The sequence below is a fragment of the Benincasa hispida genome, chromosome 2 (genome assembly GCF_027475165.1).
Source record: "Benincasa hispida cultivar pf3 chromosome 2, pf3_genome.v1.1, whole genome shotgun sequence".
NCBI lineage: Eukaryota > Viridiplantae > Streptophyta > Magnoliopsida > Cucurbitales > Cucurbitaceae > Benincasa > Benincasa hispida.
The window spans coordinates 8,694,262-8,711,967 of record NC_143479.1 but is presented as its reverse complement, the minus strand read 5'-3'; positions in this window follow the sequence as shown (position 1 = coordinate 8,711,967).

Below are 17,706 nucleotides of genomic sequence, written 5' to 3'. Positions count from 1 at the left end.
TTCCCTATGCTTCAACTATAGGAAGCTTAATGTATGCCATGTTATGTACCAAACCCGACATTTGCTATGTAGTAGGGATTGTCAGTCGGTATCAGTCCAATCTAGGATTTGATCACTGAACGGCGGTCAAGACGATTCTCAAGTATCTTTGGAGAACGAGGGACTACATGTTTGTATATGGAGATAAGGATATGATCCTTACAGGATACACGGACTCTGACTTTCAGACTGATAGAGATTCTCGTAATTCGACATTGGGGTCAGTGTTCACTCTGAATGGAGGGACTGTAGTGTGGCAAAGCATAAAGCAAAGATGCATCATGGACTCCACTATGGAAGCCGAATAGGTAGCAGCTTGTGAAGCAGCTAAGGAAGCTGTTTGGTTGAGGAAATTTCTTTCAGATTTGGAACTTGTTCCAAATATGGATTTGCCTATCACTCTTTATTGTGATAATAGTGAAGCTGTAGCAAATTCGAAGGAGCCTCGGAGTCATCGTCGGGGTAAGTATATAGAGCGAAAATACCACTTGATCAGGGAGATTGTGCATCGCAATGATGTGATAGTCACGAAGATCGCGTTGGAGCACAACGTTGGTGATCCCTTTACAAAGGCTCTCACGGCTAAAGTGTTCGAGGGCCACCTGGAGAGTCTGGGTCTGGGGGACATGCGGCATCTTTTCTAGGGAAGTGGGAGATGATACTGGGGTATGCCCTAGTTTATTGTATATTATACATTAGTCTCTCGAAGCATTAGGACAAGTGGGAGATTGTTGGGATTCGTGTCCTAATTCTCCTAGAGTCTCGTTGTTTATAATTATACACATTGTTTTATGAATAAAATAACTTTTATTTCATACTGGCATTGACTCATATCCAATAAACAAAACTCCATGATTATCTTATGTAAACTTAAGCATGTATATATGATATACAAGTGGATCATGCCTTAAGTGATAACCTAGATAGGTCTGTAGTATAAGGATTAAGATGGGATACCTGATCCTGGTGACACTACGGATACGACCCACTCTATAGAGGTTTGCAAGTATTGTAAATTACTACAGATGGTAGATCCTGACCTATGTGGAGACATGCGAGTGGGGGTGTCCTATACAAAGAGTTTGTATAAGACCGGACCACAAGATGATTAGACTCTCTATATAACGACTCTGTACATTTCACCTAAATGACCATAGGTGACACGACCTCAATCCTGAGTGTTTTTGAAAATCCTGCCTTTGAGGGCGATCCTTTGATAGTATGAGCGAGAGTAGGCAGGTTAAGTTAGCAATTTAGCCACTGCCAGTTGAAAAAGGAAAATATTTCCACTGTAACTTAGATAGACACTAGAAGTGGAATTGTCCTTGTTATCTAAAGGAAAAGAAGGCAACCAAGGCTAAGGCCAAGGCATACAAAGGTAAATGTGATTTACTTGTGTTAGAAGCTTTTTTAGTAGAGAATAATGATTCTGCTTGGATAATTGATTCAGGCGCCACTAATCATGTTTGTTCTTCTTTTCAAGGGATTAGATCCTGGCGACAGCTGGAGGCTGGTGAGATGACGTTGCGAGTAGGTACCAAGCACGTCATCTCAGCTGTGGCAGTGGGAGACATCCAATTAATTTTACAGAATAGGTTTCTTGTATTAAAAGATGTCTTTGTAATTCCTAAACTACAAAGAACCTTATTTTTGTAAAGTGTCTGTTACAATGCAATTACGCTCTTTCTTTTAAATTAAATAAAGTGTTTATTCATAAGGATGGTGTTGAAATTTGTACAGCTAAACTGTAAAATAACTTGTATGTGCTAAGACTGTTAGCCTTAAGTTCCCTCCATAACATAGAGATATTTAAATCTGCCGTAACTCAATCTAAACGCCAATAAGTTTCTCCAAAAGAAAATGTCCAACTTTGGCACCTTCGATTAGGGCACATCAATCTTAATAGGATTAAGAGATTGGTGAAGAATGGCCTTCTAACCGAGTTAGAAGAAAATTCTTTACCAGTGTGCGAATCTTGCCTTGAGGATAAGATGATTAAAAGACCTTTGACTGGAAAAGGTTATCGAGCCAAAGAGACTCTAAAATTAGTACATTCTGATCTTTGTGGTCCTATGAATATGCAAGCTCGAGGAGGCTATAACTACTTTATCAGTTTTACTGATGACTACTCGAGATATGGGTATGTTTATCTGATGCAACGAAAGTCTGAATCTTTTAAAAAGTTCAAATTATTTAAGGCTGAAGTTGAGAATGCTTTAGATAGATGAATTAAAACACTTCGATTAGATCGAGGTGGAGAGTTTTTTGGATTCTGAGTTCCAGGACTATTTATTAGAACATGGAATTGTTTCCCAACTCTTAGCACCAGGTACACCTTAGTAGAATGGTGTAACAGAGAGGAGAAATAGAACCTTATTAGACATGGTTCGTTGGATGATGAGTTATGCTTACTTACCGGACTCGTTTTGGGGTTTCGCAGTGGAGACTATGGGTTGTTATGCCCTGGTTTATTATTTTGTACTTGTTTTTGTACTCACCACTTCGCTTTAGGACAAATGGGAGATTGTTGGGTTTGTGCCCTAATTTCCCGTGTCCTGTAGTTTGTAAACAATTTTATACGAACATTTGTGATATATAATATATATGATATTTACTTCACTTCTTGACTTTGCACATTTAGATGTCTTTATTTTATCACAAACCAATAAACTTAATATCTCTGGTTGTCTTTATGTAACTTAAGCATGTATGTAGTGACATACAAGTGGATTATGTCCTAAGTGACAACCAAAATGGTCTGTAGTATATGGATATAGGAGGGAAACCTTATCCTGGTAATACTATGGACGCGACTCGCTTTGTAGAATAGTTACAAGTGTTGTGACTTGTCATAGATGGTTTGATCCTGAACATTTGTGTAGGGGACATGCGAGTGGGGGCGTCTTATACAAAGAGTTTGTATAAGACCTGACCTCGAAGTGTTAATTCCTCGTCATATAACTCCATTCATGACAGAGATTTCACTTCACTAGGATGACCATAGGTAACATGACCTTAATCCTAAGTGAATTGGGAACTCCTGCCATTAAGGGCGGTTCTTTGATTTGCATGGGTGCGAGTGGCCAAAGTGCCGACTCAAACCTACCATTTTGGGGATTTGTCTGATTTGGGAGCTGGGAACTTTGCTTCACAAGATAGAGTCACTCCTTCCCCGAAGCAGGGGTAAGTAGATAGATTGCTCTCTTAAGGGCTGATCCCAGGGCTTGAACAATGTGGCGCCACACATCTTCTCATGGCTCGAGAGGTGTTCACACATAGTAGGACTATGTTGTATCGTTCATTAGAGGGGTCAATGGTACTTACGAAGTAAGATGTAACTACAGGGGCAAAACGATAAATTAGCCAGCTATACTTACGAGCGTCTGTGAAGGGTCATCGTACTGATGATTGGTTATATCCAATGGACATAGAAATATATCTATGGTAAGAAGAGTTCAATTGTTGGTCTTTAATAGAATGCCTGGCAGTTAACGGATGGCGGATACCGTGGTTAAAAAGTTTAGTCAGTTATTCACGTACCGTTGGAGCTTCGAGGTCCATAAGGTCCCCTTGGTAGCTTGGATACAAGTTGAGAATCAGTTTTTGGGTCAGTTTGAAATGTTCAAATTGACAAGAGGGAGTTCGATTACATATGATATAATTTAACTAGTCAATTATATATGATATAATTAACTTTATGTATGAGATACATTAATTTGAAGAAAATTAGATATAAATATGATTTATATCTAATAGAGGAAAAATACTATGATTAATATATGATATTAATCCATAGGTTATGAATATAATGTGATTCTCACTCTGAGAATACTGAGGGCTCTGAGTGGTGGTGTCGTCCCCTTTTCCTTCTGTTCGCGTGGAGACTGTTCGAGGTAGACAATTGGGATTTACTGAATGATAGCTTACCATTTCAGTGAAAGCGAGATTTTCTATGAAGAATAAGTTTTCAACTGGTATGATCTCTCGACCTCTTATTTATTGTTCCTTTGAGCATGTCAATAATTTAGCGTTATGAATGCATATTAGTATTATTGAATGTATATGTGGAAATTTTGTCACAATGAATTAGAAAGATCCGTTTCCGCTCGTAGGTACTCTTGAATAAGAGTTTCTTCAAGAAACAAATCATGCATTTAATTAAATAAAACATACATCATACTTGAAAGAAAAAAAACAAAGAAATAATTTGGGTTTGGAACCTTTACCTTTGAAGACCAAATCTTCACGTAAAATCCCTCAATCTCTAATTAGGCCCCACCACGATGGAAACCTTGGTATTCTCAGGGATGAGAACCCAAGAGGAGTGAGCTCTGACTATTATATATATATATATATATAGAGAGAGAGAGAGAGAGAGAGAAGATTAGAAAAAAAAAAAGAGAGAGCAGAGGATGGATGATGGGAATTTCTTAGAGATATCTATGTTAGAACTCTTTTGTTTCTTTTTACATGAAAAAGAAGACAACTCAAAAATCCTTTTTGATAACTACCTTCCACCACCCACGTAAAATAAAAAATGATGAGAGATTAATGGGAGGGAAATTATTTCCCTACCATAATTCAAAATTTAAATTGAAATTAAATTAAATTTTAAATTATATATATATATATATATATATCTTTCATATATAACATATAACCTATAGTTTCAAATCTCTCACCAATAGCATTTAATATAAATCTCATTTATATTAATTTAATTATATGAATCCAATTCATATAATTAATATTTGAATCATATTCAAATATTCATTTATTTCCTCTCATAAACATTTTATATTATAATGTATCAAATATATTACAGTAATTATATCATACATAATTAAAGTAAATTAATTATATCACATATAATTAATTCCCTCAACTAATTTGAACAATTTAAATTAATCTAAAATTGATTCTCATTTATTCTTGTTGAGCTACCCAGGTGGCCTTATGAACCTGTAGCTTGAAGCTCTAACAGTATGTGAATAATTAATTAAACTCTTTAATTAAGTTATTCACCATATGTTAACTTACGAGCACTCAACTAAAGACCGTTAGCTACACTCTTCACACCACAGATATATTTTTGTGTCCATTGAATATAACCGATAAAACAATGAACCTTCACAAATTGCTCGTAAGTATAATTGTCCAAAATTACCGTCTTGCCCTACATCTAACTCCTTAAGTACTACTGATCCCTCTAATAAACAATAAATCATAGTCTAACTATGACCAAACCCCTCTTGGGCTAGGAGAGGGTGTGATGCCACATTGTTTAAGCCCCAAAATCAACCCTTAAGAGAGCAATTTATCTACTTGTCCTGACATTAGGGAAGGAGTGAATTTCTTCTTGTGTAGTTGTATTCCCAGCTCCCCAATCAAATGAATTCCCAAAATGTTAGGCTTGTTGAGTTAGCGATCTTGCCAATCTCACCCATACAAATCAAAGGACTGCCTTCATAGGTAAGAGTTTACAACTCACTCAGGATTCAGGTCATGTTACCTATGGTCACTTTGGTGAAATATAAGTCTCTATTATGAACGACATTATATAATAAGACTAAACATTTCATGGTCCGATCTTATACAAACTCTTTTGTATAGAATATCTCTGCTCACATGTCTCCACATAAATGATCATGATCAAATCATTTGTAGCACTTTACAACAGTCGTAACATCTACAAAGTGGGCTATATTTATAGTATCACAAGGATAAGATCTATAGCCTTTTCCATTTACTACAGACCACTTAGATTATCACTTAAACATGATCCACCCGTATGTATCTACATACATGTTTAAGCTACAAGATAGCCTTGGATGTTAGTTTATTGGTTTGTGGTTAATGCAACTAATTTTGAAATAAAACATCATATATTTTATTACATAAATAAAATGTTTGTACAATACAATTACAAACTATAGGATCCTACGAGATTTAGGGCATCAACCCCAACAGGCGGTCCTTTTATTTGTATGGATGAGAGTGGCCAGATCGCCGACTCAATTAAATTGATGCATATACAAATAAAATTCATGTATATAACACTTATAATATAAATTGATGCATGAATATGCTATAAATGCATAACCTATGGTGGGATTTTAAAAACTATATGACATATAATATGACATATAAATTAATAAAACATACATCATATGTAGATTTAAAACTAAAAGTTGATGGATCAGGATAGAACACTAATAAAACAATAAAATGGCTAACTATTACATTAATAAAAGCCATCTGGTTTGACACAAGTGTACCGAGCCTTGAACCGCTCTAACCAAGCTGTGAAACGGTCCAACCGTCAATCAACCGCCCTCAAATAGCTCGAATTGATCGAACCACGAGCGAATATGAGGAATTTTTTCACATCACAGCATCGAGATGCTATGCCTAGCGTCACGACACTACGGAGAAATTTCTTCGTTTTCTACTCAGAGCGTCGCGAAGCTAGGGCACAACGTCGCGACGCTGCGATGTAGTCTGATACTGCACAGTTTCATTTTTCTTCGATCTGACATCCAAAAACAGCCTCGAAACGACAGAAAACCTCCGGGAACATCACGAACGAATCGATATAAAATCAACATAGACTCTATAGCAATTAAATGCCCCAAAACAAGGGCCCTTACAACCAAAAATTGAAGATTAAAGTAATAAATCTATGCCCTATCCCGAAAACATCCATCAACCAAAAACCACATTCAATAATAGTCATTCATCACATGAATTCTAAACAGAATGTAGTGAAATAAAAAACACCCACAATCGCTGCAAAATTAATTCATGAAAAATGGAATTTAGGATCTAAACCATAACTCTGATACCAATTGAAAGGATCCCATTAAACGGATGATAACTTGTAGAAATACAAGTTATTTATACTGCCTTATCTAGATATTGTGGCCAAAAGAGAATAAATATGCGCCAATTGTATGAAAATTAGTTTCGAAATACAATAATTCTGAATTATCGCAATTACACCCACTAACATCATTGAAATGGAAGAAAAGGAGATTTCTACTCCATTTTGCAGGAAATCAAGTCACCGCTTGCAATTAAGACTCAAGACAAACTGACCAACACATCTCCGTCATTGCACCCATCAATCAACAATGAAAAGACGATTAACGCAATGACGGCGCAATGTGACAGTCGATCCAGAGCTGACTTTCAACCGCATGCGATAATAAAAACAACACCACATGCGAACTCCTGATCGAAAAATACAGCTGAGCAACGCAAATGTGGAGGAATGTGCCACGTGTACGCCTAACGGTTGTGCAGATTTGACGGTCTGATTGCATAACAGAAGGAATAATATCCCTCCATTTTTGAAATTTTCATAGCAACAAGTGGGGACCACAAGGCCGGAGTCAAAGATCTTCACATATAAATTTCCCATAGAATTCACAGAAAAATATGCTACTTGATACGAGGCTAATTGCTGCTATTATATTGAGGAAAAGGTTGAGTTGAGTGTTAAACTGAAGAAATACGGGAAGAAGAAGAGACAAGGCCGAGAGGTGAGTCTCAGTGTTAATCTGCCATATCTCCTCCGCGAAGCTCTATACTCAGATCCCTCCTACCGGTTGAGCAAGCCTGAAAGGGAAGCTCATCCTTCCACACGATCCATCCATTCCGGCAAGCAAATTTCCATCCAAATCGGTGCCGAGACGTTGGCGCTTGTTTGTATTTGTTTCTATCTCTTTTCATCATTGTATTTCGTCTTCTTTACCTCTTCATTCACATATCATGTATCAGACGCTAAATAGATATATTGAATGCCTCGATTGTTTTCATTACCACTTCTCTATCTATTTCTGTTCCTCTGTTTATCGTTTTCTTCATGAAGTGTTCTTAATCCCCTGGTAGTTAATATGAATTAAACGAGTACTTAATCCGTGTTAAAGAGATAAATGCGTTTAGCTAAGGCATGCTAGATGGCATCTTCACCTGTGAGAGCAGAAGTGAAGATGTCATTCTGATATATTGAGAGAAGGTCAGAAGAATACGTTAACTAGAGCGAGTAGTACTTCCAGAGATGGAAGCAACCTTGCCTTCATTTACGTTCGTCTCTGTTTCACCACAGACATGTAGGAACGCGATCGATCACTGAAAGGTGTATGCTAAGGGAAAAACAGAACCGTACTTATAACTTTAACACAATTAAGGAACTTGCGATGTTTATATTAGTTATCTTTCTCTTTCTGCTTCGTACATAAGACTTGCCATCGCATCACATGATCTTGTATAATCTTCACAGCCAACCTTGACCTCAGTATCTTGTATCATGAAGCCTGTATCTTATACCATCTTAGATTAGGTTTACTGCACTTTATTTTATTATCACATTTTTACTGCTTTCCTTTACTTTATCGCAATTTTAAATACTTGTACACAAATACTTTTATTAAATTGAAAAAACTATTCGCATGTATCATAAATATAATGCAATAACCTCAAACAGTCCCTATGTTCGACCTCGGATCACACCGAGAAACTTGCGGTGGAATTATACTTGGTTCCAACGTAAGGAAACTTGTGACAACTCACAACATACTACAAGAGCATCCATTAATAACACATATCTAGAAGTAGTATTGCATGAATTGAGTCAAGTCAGGTCATTAGTGCATATCAATGGACTTGTATCTTGTGTGTGCATCACTGTATAGCTCAATTCTTTGTCTTATAAGTTTATGGCGCCATTGCTGGGGATTGGTTAACGGTTTATTATTTGAATATTTTTATGATATAGGCAGAACATATCTTTTTGTACTGACTGTTCAATGCAGAGAGTAGTCTGACGACTTATGAGTGCTGAAGTGATCTGGTAATTCTAAGCGGACCCAGAGATCAAGTGTATTATTCGCGCAAGAGTTCATCAGGGCCAAATTAATCGGTGAAGAAGCATGGCTGATGAGAATGTGGCACCTCTAGGAAACCAAAGGGAAAATTTGCCAGCGCAAGATCCAATTTTTCTCCTCCCGTACACATTAAGGGATGAAGCAAAGAGGTGGGCTCAAGCGTTAGAGCCAGCCGAGATTAATGGTTGGGAGCAGTTGGTTGATAGGTTCATGAATAGATTCTTTCTTTCCTCCAGCAGTCAATGCAAGGAGACGGATGGATGTTTTGAATTTTGAACGAAAGGGTTACGAAACCTTAAGTACTGCCTGGGTGTGATTCCGGCAGTTAGTGAAGAACTGTCCGCATATCGGGATTCCTGATAGTATTTTATGGAAACATTTTATAATGGCTTAGACCAATCAACCAAGCAATTGTCGATTCCTCTGTATAATGAGGATTGATGAACAAGTCATATACGGAAGTAAAGAACATATTGGATCGCATCTCGCGACATTCTAATGAATGGAATGATACCAGGCTTGAGATGAGAGGTCTGGAGCAAGAAAGAGTAGAAAGTGCTGATGCGTCAACCAATACAATGAACGCACTGGTTGATCAGATGACCACAATGACCTCAATTCTCCAGACAATGGCTAACCAACAGAGACCTTTCTCTCAAAGATCAGCGTAAGTTAATGCGTTGACTCACGTGGTCACAATGAATTACATCCAATGTGGAGAAGGACATCGAGTAGAGTTCTACCCATGGAATCAACAACCTGTATATGCTGTCTACGATGAATCATTTGGCAACATCTACAACCTTGGTTGGTGGGATCACCCAACTATAGGTTGGGATGGGAATCATAATCAGGAGAGCCATAGTTCTACCAGGATAGTTATCAAGGGGATCGAGGCAACCCTCTAGTCTTAATTAATCCAGACTGCAACCCAAGTAATGCTCAAGGTATACCACCCTGTGACCAACCGTTTCTATATGATACCTCTTGCAGCACCTCGTCTCTAGAGACATCGTTAAAACACTATATTGAAAAGAGTGAGGCAATGAGACAATCGCAAGCTGACACCTTTAAAGAATTAGAAGAGCAGATAGATCAACTTACGAGGGAATTAAAGAAGAAAACGCCTAGTACGAAGCATAACAGTTCAAAAGCACAGGGGCCACGAGGGAAAGAACAATTTCATGCAGTGACATTGAGAAGTGGCAAAATAACAGACCTTATGCCATCAGTACCAGATGCGACAATAACAACACCAGATGATTTGACTGTTGATGATGACCAGTCAGCTAATATTGGAAAAAGTACCAGTTCAGAAGTAAGTTCATCTACAAAAGATGAAGCTCCTCAAGACATGAACGCTAAATCAACACAACCTCCAGCTAATGAAGCGCAACAAGCATAGGACCTCAACAAACAGCCAAGTGAACAGGAAATACGGTGGGATCCTCCACCTTTCTCGTCTAGGCTGAAGAAGAAAGATGATAGCAATCAATTTCAGAGGTTTCTGGACGTTCTTCGATAACTACACATTAACATTCCCTTGATAGAAGCACTAGAGTAGATGCTAAGTTATGTAAAATTTCTCAAGGATATTCTTGCCAATAAAAGAAAGATCGGGAAAAATGAAACAGTTGCGTTAACATATGAATGTAGCGCGCTGTTCCAAAACAATCTCCCCACTAAAATGAAGGATCCTGGGAGTTTCACATTGCCCTGTACTATAGGAGGGAAGATGGTCGGGAACATGCTGTGCGATCTAGGGGCAACCATAAATCTAATGCCCCTGTCAATATTTAAGAAGCTGGATATCGGCAACGCAAGACCAACCACTATGACAATACAGTTGGCCGATAGATCGATAAAGCTTCTTGAGGGCAAGATAGAGGATGTTCTCGTGTAAGTGGATAAGTTTATCTTCCCGGCAGACTTTGTCATATTGGATTATGAAGCTGATAGAGAAATCCCTATCATTTTAGGTCGCCCATTCCTTGCAACAGGGTGAGCCCTGATCGATGTGCAAAAAGGAGAATTGACCATTAGGGTCGACGATCAGGAAGTAAAATTCAACGTATTCAATGCGTTGAAATACCCAGGTGATATGGAGAATTGCCAATACATTGAGGAACTGCGGGAAGAACCTTGGCACGAATCCTTGAAGGAACTGGAGGAAGAAGATTTTGAAATCGGTGTATTGTTGGAGGAAAACTGTGCCGCAATTCATATTGAATCAAATTTTGAACCGCTCAAGTTGTCTGAACGGACATCACAATGCATTAAGCCATCTCTGGAAGAACCACCTGTGCTAGAGTTAAAGTCGTTGCCCATGCACCTTAAGTATGCTTACTTAGAGAGTAACGACACGTTATTAGTTATCATTTGCACATCGCTGAGTAAGGAAAAAGAAGATGCGCTCATACAGATCCTAAAGAGTAATGCAAAGGCCTTAGGATGAACCTTGGCAGACATTCGAGGAATCAATCATTCATATTGTATGCACAAGATTCGTCTGGAAGAAGGAAAGACTGGATCAGTAGAAAGGCAACGTCGCTTGAATCCTGCCATGAGAGAGGTCGTGAAAAAAGAAATAGTAAAATGGCTAGACGCAGGTGTCATCTACCCAATATCTGATAGCAGCTGGGTAAGCCCAGTGCAGTGTGTTCCGAAGAAAAGGGGGATGACAGTCATCACTAATGACAAGAATGAATTAATTCCCACAAGAATGACTACGGGGTGGAGAATTTGTATGGATTATCGCAAGCTGAATTTGGTCACTAAAAAGGACCATTTCCCACTCCCGTTCATTGATCAGATGTTAGACAGACTCGCGGGGAATTAATTCTTCTGTTTTCTTAATGACTATTCAGGGTACAACCAAATAGCAATTGCGCTGGAGGACCAAGATAAGACAACTTTCTCATGCCCCTTTGACACGTTCGCATTTCGTCGCATGCCATTTGGACTCTACAATGCGCCAGGCACTTTTCAACGATGCATGATGGCAATATCCTCAAATTATTTGGAGGAGTCAGTCGAGGTATTCATGGATGATTTCTCAGTCTTCAGCAATAACTATGACTTCTGTCTATCTAACCTTGAAAAGGTCTTCAAGAGATGCGTGGCAACAAATCTGATTTTGAACTGGGAAAAATGTCATTTTATAGTGGAAGAAGGAATAGTTCTGGGTCACAAAATCTCTAAAGTCGGATTGGAAATTGATCAGCCAAAGATTGACGCAATTTCTAAGTTACCCCCACCAGTGAACGTAAAAACACTTAGGAGCTATCTGGGACACACTGGATTTTACAGAAGATTTATTCACAACTTTTCTCAGATCGCAAGGCCTCTAAGTGCACTCCTTGAAGCTAACCGAGAATACAATTTTGATGACTCGTGCACCAAAGCATTTAACACATTGAAAGATACGCTCATCACCGCACCTATTTTGATTGCACCGGATTGGACGCAACCATTTGCGTTGATGTGCGATGCTAGTGGATATGTTGTGGGCGCAGTTTTGAGTCAGTGCAAGGATAAGGTATTGCATCCTATTTATTATGCAAGTAAAACATTGAATGATGTGCAAGAGAATTATACAACCATAGAGAAGGAAATGCTCGCAGTGGTATTTGCACTGGAGAAATTTCGACAATACTTAATCGGAACAACTGTTATGGTGTATACGGATCATTCTACGATCGAGTATTTGATGACAAAGAAGGATGCAAAACCAAGGCTTATACGGTGGGTGTTGCTGCTGCAAGAATTTGACCTAGGGATTAAAGACCGAAAGGGCACTGAGAACCAAGTTGCAGATCATTTGTCTAGATTGGAGAATTGCGAGGTTCAAGGGACAGAAAAAGATATTGAGGAAAGATTCCCTGATGAGCTGCTGATGGCAGTAGACATTAATGTTTCCTGGTATGCGGACATAGTGAACTTCATCGTTTGCGGTCAAGTACCAAATGACTACACTTACCAGCAGAAGAAAAAGCTAAGACATGATGCCAAATTTTATTTTTGGGACAACCCATTCCTTTATCGACTGGGACCTGATCATATATTACATCGATGCGTTCCTGAGCACGAGGTCAAGCACATTCTAGAGCTTTGTCATGAGTCATCGTATGGAGGACATTTTGGGGGGCAGCGGACCGCAGCAAAGGTCCTATAGTATGGCTACTTCTAGCCAACATTGTTTAAGGATGCCCATGCCCATGCTGTGCAATGCGACAGATGTCAGAGAATGGGGAATATGTCGAAAAGGAATGAAATGCCACTGATGTCAATCTTAAAAGTGGAATTATTTGATGGTTGGGAAATTGACTTCATAGGCCCGTTTCCACCATCAGAAGGTCATCACTATATTTTGGTCGCGGTTGACTATGTATCAAAATGGGTTGAGACCATCGCATGCGCCAAGAATGATGCGGCCACAGTAGGGTTGGCAACAGGGCCGAGGCGGGGCGGGGGGCGTTCCCCGTCCCCAGCCCCATAGGGGAAATTGTCTCCCATCCCTGCCCCCGTCTTCACCATTTGAAGGCGAGGACGGGGGCGGGGATTCCCCGTCAGTGAAACAGGGTCCCCGCGGGGCTCAATTTCCCGTTTCCCTGCAAGGATTGTGGGGATTCCCCATTTTTTTTAGTTAAAATTTTATTAGTCCATGAAAAATTCATTAAAAAAGTTTATCGAATTCCTCGTTTTTTAATTCAAGTGATTTTATTTGAAATTTGACTAATGCACAATAAATAAACAAAAAACAAAATACTATTATATGAAATAAACACAATTGACAATTAATTAACAATCAATTGATAAGTTAAAAGCTAACAGATCCATTAGATAACTTTACAATTTAAAATTCAATAAAGTTTGAATAAGGAAGTCAATTAAAGGCAATACATTCTAATAAGTATTTCACCATCAAATCTTTCAATAAAACTCGTCCTTCTCTCTTCAACGACTTCACAATCAAATCTTTCACCATCACTTTTCTTGGCATCATCCCATCCTTAGTTGTATTCGTTCCTATATTTAAAAATTAAAATGTAATAAACAAATAATGTCACAAAAAAATAAAAACTAGACCACAAAATAATGTTAATCCTTGAACATATACCTTAGTCACCATGCCATCTTCATCAGAATTGTCTGCATCTTCTAGAACAGTTGCTAAATATGTAACCGTTTCTTTTCCTGTGCTTGTATCTTACATTGTCAAATATTTGTAATAAAAGAAAATATTTATTAATATATTAAATGATAGAAAGATGTAAAACAAAATAAACAAACTAACCTATCAAAACTTTAGTTGCAATCCAATTTTGAGCGAACATCAAAGCCTCTATCGTCTTTGGATGAAGTTTGTTACGATGTGGGCTTACAATCCTACCACAAGTACTAAAAGCAGACTCTGATGCAACACTAGATAACGAGATGGCTAATATGTCCCTTGCAATTTCTTGTAAAATTGGATACTTGACACCATTCAATTTCCACCAACTCAAAATGTCAAAATCGGATGTTCGAGGTAAGACAGGTTCATCCAAATATGCATCAAATTGTTGCTTCTGATTCATATTATTGGAATTTGATACAATCATAATCATTAAAATCATCAAATTCGATATTCTGTAAGGTTCCATCTAAATTTCTAGCATAATCATCACTTTCACCTTCATGCTTCAACTGGTATTTTGTTTCCAAATCTGAACAAATTTTTTTAATCCTTTCCACTTCAAGAAAAAAAGCCATCTCCATAAATTCTAGGGAAGTAAAACTCAATCAACTTTAATTTATAATGTGGATCTAAAACTGCAACTATGGCCATTACCCCATGAATTTTCTTCCAATACTTATCAAACTTTGACATCATATTTGAAGCCATGTCTCTGATCTCTTGAATGCAAGAATTAGTCCACTCAGAAATAGCCAATTTCAATTTACAAATTTTTGGGAAAAAAAGATTAGGAGTAGGATATTTGGATCCAGAAAATATTTCAGTCACGTGATGAAATATTTTCAGTTTCTCACATATCTCTTTTGCTAATACCCAATCTTGATCCAAAGGCAAACACTTGTACTTTGGTTCTCGTTGTTTTAATCGATAAAAAACCGCTTTGTACTTTAATGCAGTGGCTAACATAAAATAGGTAGAATTCCACCTAGTACAATAATCAAGACTCAACATCTGACCATCATAAACATTCAACTGTCGAGTAGTTTTCTCAAAATTCTCTTTCTTTTTTTGTGTATGCACCCAAAAAAACACACTACAATGTACTCTTTCGATGCCATCTCCTATCACTGCCAGCCCATCTTTCACAATCAAGTTCAGAATATGAGCACAACACCGCATATGAAATAAACTCCCATCCAAAATTAAGTTTCCACCCAAACTATCAACAAACATATTAACCATAGAGTCATTGGTACTACAATTATCTATAGTTAATGATGACAATTTTTTATCAATATTCTAATCTAACAGACATTCCGTTATTTCTTCATGAAGCATCTCAAAAGTGTGTGGAGAAGGAACATATATAAACCTGATTATTTTGTTTTGCAAAACTCAACTATCATAAAAAAAATGAGCAGTGGCGGCCATATAAACTTTTGTTTGGTGGTTGGAAGTCCACATGTCCATTGTCAGGGCAATCTTTCCTTTAATCTCATTCAACAATGTCATGGTTTTCAACTTTTCAGTCTCATAAACTTTCAACGGAGGATGGAGTGGAGAGGGCCTGTTTTATGGAGTGGGATGAGGGAGAGGGGAGGGATGAGCGAGAGCGAGAGTGGAGGGATGAACGAGAGCGAGAGTGGAGGGACAAAAAGGGACAAGCGAGAGCGAGATCGAGATCGAGATCGGATGGACGAGCGAGAGCGAGAGGGCTGTAGGGACTATGAGCGAGAACGAGAGTGGATGGATTGGACGAGCGAGAGCGGATGGACGAAACTATGAGCGAGAGTGAGAGGGGAGGCCGGGAGGGATGGGGTTATAAGCGAGAGGGGAGGGATTTGGGCGAGACTGCAACTCGAGAGGCCGGGAGGGATTTGATTTTGGGTGAGACTGAGAGAGGAGGGATTTGGCCGATAGGGGATTCGACAGCCGGCACCGGCAGGCAGAGAGCGAGACTCGAGAAGGTCGGCACGGAAGGGGATACTAAAGTTCTGAACGTGAACGCTGTGAGGCTGAGGCAAGGCAGTAGAGTAGGTGGTGTCGTGGTATGGTGTAGAGTCGAGACACTTCAAGTTCACCTTCACAGTTCACACATGACACAGAGACTGAGAGACAGTTGACTCTACAGAGAGTGGAGGGGTGGGAATTAATTTTAGGGATTTAGGGAAAGGCTTTTGAATTTTGGGCTTTAAAATTTTTAGGTCTTTTTATATATAAGTTTATAAAATTTCTATATATATATATAAATATATATAAATTCGGGGTTGGGGTCAGGGACGGGGACGGGGTTGGGGTGGGGATACTGTCCCCGTTCCTGCCCTGTCCCCGGATGGGGCCCTGATTAAATTCTCCGGTTTGACCCCATCTCCGGTAAAACTGGGGAATCCCCGCCCTGTCGGGGTTTTTGCCAACCCTAGGCCATAGTGGCGAAGTTTCTGAAGAAGAACATTTTTGCTCGATATGGGACGCCACGGGCCTTAATTAGCAATGAGGGTTCTCACTTTATCAACCGCATAATTGCCAATCTGTTGACTAAATTCAACGTCAGCCATCGAGTTGTGACCGCTTATCACCCACAGACTAATGGGCAGGCGGAAATTTTTAACAGAGAGATCAAATCTATCTTTGAGAAGGTAGTCAATACTTCCAGGAAGGATTGGTCACCCAAGCTTGATGAAGCACTTTGGGCATATAGGACTGCCTATAAAACACCAATTGTCATGTTCCCGTATGCCCTGGTCTTTGGAAAGGCTTGTAATCTGCCGCTCGAGTTGGAATATAAGGCAATGTGGGCATGTAAAAAGCTGAAGTTTGATTTAGCCTGTAACGACCAGACCCCCTAGGACTTAAGTTAGGCCGTTACTAAATACATGCATGCATGGAACTCAAAACCACACTCGGTTATGGCGAAATAAATGCTAATTAAATAAGGTAAGTTCAAAAGTCTTTCACTAAATTCAAATACTAAAACAATAGTAGGGTACCCATAAATCATAAAGGACAATAAATAAGTCTGAAAAACAATTCTTAAAAGTAAGTTTTAAGCATCAAAACTAAAAGTTAAGAGGAACATGAAAAGAACTTTAAATCTTATGAGCGGAAGTATAAAAACTAGTCCCAGTGGCTCGATCACGAATTTCGCTTGTCCATCGCTGGTGCATCTCTACCCTTACCTGAAATAACAACATGAGAAAGAATGAGTATAAAATACTCAGTAAGTAACCCCACTACTGGGGTCAGGCTGGGCTTCTATATCCTCTAGATACCCACCTATGGTGAAACATATAAATTGCTCTAGTCCTCATGGGACACATACATACATGAAAAACTGAGTTCTATTCTACTGTAGTTAAGTATGCCAACTATCTCTAGTAAGTCCCGTAGGACCCACAACCTCTGGTGAATCCCGAAGGAAACACAATCTCTTACATACGCATGATTATGCATACACATCTTTCGTATGCACATAACCCACTTAATGTGTACCTCTTTCGTACACATGGTTAAGTATACACCTCTTTCGTATACACCTAACCTACTAAGTATGTACCTCTTTCGTACATCTAGTTATGTATACACCTATTTCATATACACATA